Genomic DNA, 1,733 nt, shown 5'->3' with positions numbered 1-1,733 from the left:
GGAGCACTACCTCATGGTGTCCCCTGGCCAGTCAGCCTTATCATCCTCCCCGTCTCAGTTTACCCTAGTGGGAAAAAGGCTCAGGCAGACCTCATTCTCCAGCTCTTGGTTCTGTGCCCTTCTCTGTGGCCAGCTTGACTTGGCATAGTTTCCCCTCTGAGGTCACTGCTTATTTGTCCTTCTCTTATAAAGCTGACTTTCTAAAGAGCTGAAGCCACTTGCTCTTCATCCTTTTTTGGAACTAAAAGAGGTTCCTCCAGCTTAGTTCTTCTCAAAGACACCCCATCTGCACATTGTGCTCATTTGCTTGTCCATGAAAAGGGAGAAAGAAATCACGTGACGTCATTGTCAAGGTTTCCTTTGGGGACAGGCCGGATAAACGGGATGAAAGGCTAAGTTCTGTCACAGCCTTAGGAGTTTGGATGTGACTGACCGAGGTCCCTAGATAGATTCCTGTTACATCACGGGTGTGCTATGGGAAGCTCATTCTGTACTTCTGTGGGGTTCCATGGCCCCAACATGACCCTGCTTGGCCAGTACTGGTGGGTGCTTTTTCACTCACAGTCACTTCACAGTGACTAGACCCAAAAAAACTTGGATTCCAGATGGGCCAGGTCATGCCATTATTAGCACAGGAGGGCCTTTGAAGCCTCAAAGTGGGTCACTTTCACTTTTCTCCCTTACTCCACCCTGTTCCTGTGAGTGATTGGCATGGACAAGGGCCATTAGTAGAACTTGGCCAGCACTGCAGGAGCTGGAATCAGCAGAGGGCCCAGGAGAAAGGATGGGGCCCAGGGGATGAAACAGAGTCCAGAGCCCCTGATGTGTCCAAGGTGACTTGGTTTCTCTTCCTCACTGTTGTGTCACTGTGGTCACCCCTTTAGAGAAGTCCTATCTGCTGGACTTCTTTACTAAGCCCTTCTGGTCTGCAGGAAAATACTCTTGTGAGAGCACAAATAAAAAAGGGCTCAGAATCTACTTGAAGAATGTACCAGGTCATCCCTGGGCAGGAGAATAAAAGGGACAGCAGATGCTCTTCTTTTATCTAATGTGAGGAGATTGGGGCCCAGTGCAGGAGAGATTTGAGTGCAACTAATGGCAAGTTCCCAGCACTAGAGAAAGACATGGAGTGACTATGTGTCTGTCTTCTGTGATCTCTATCTTCTCTTTCCCTACTTGGGAAGAGAATCCCAGTTCTCTGTCCCCTACCCACCTGGTCTTCCCTGTGAGAGGAAAGGGTAACTTACACTTCCTGTTGGTGACAGAAGTTGCTTTTCAGAATGAATTGCTTTTTATCCTCCCATCTCCCTCCACATGAGGATATTGGTGGTGCTTGGCTCATGATGCCCTGAAATTGGGGTTGAGGACAAGAGTGCTATGGGGGGATACAGGCAAAACAAAAGTTAACTGCCAGGGTTCCGTGGCACATGCTTGTGATCCCAGTGAGTCTGAAGGCTGAGATTAAAGGATTGCAAGTTTGAGGCTAGCCTGGGCAACTAGCAAGATCCTGCTCAAAATAAAATAAAAAGGACTGGGTATGTTGCTCAGTGTTAGACTACTTGCCTGGCATGTTCGAGGCCCTGGGATCATTCTGCAGTACCAAGAGGAAAAAGAATTTTTAAAAGTTGGTGGCCTTGGGCACAGGTGGGGATCCTGGTGACTGGAATCAGATATCTGAGAAAACAGAGCAGTTATATAACTGAGACTATGTTTACTAGGGCTCAGGTGGCTGA

The sequence above is a fragment of the Urocitellus parryii genome, chromosome 14 (assembly GCF_045843805.1).
Source record: "Urocitellus parryii isolate mUroPar1 chromosome 14, mUroPar1.hap1, whole genome shotgun sequence".
NCBI lineage: Eukaryota > Metazoa > Chordata > Mammalia > Rodentia > Sciuridae > Urocitellus > Urocitellus parryii.
Note: the sequence above shows the minus strand (reverse complement) of the source record.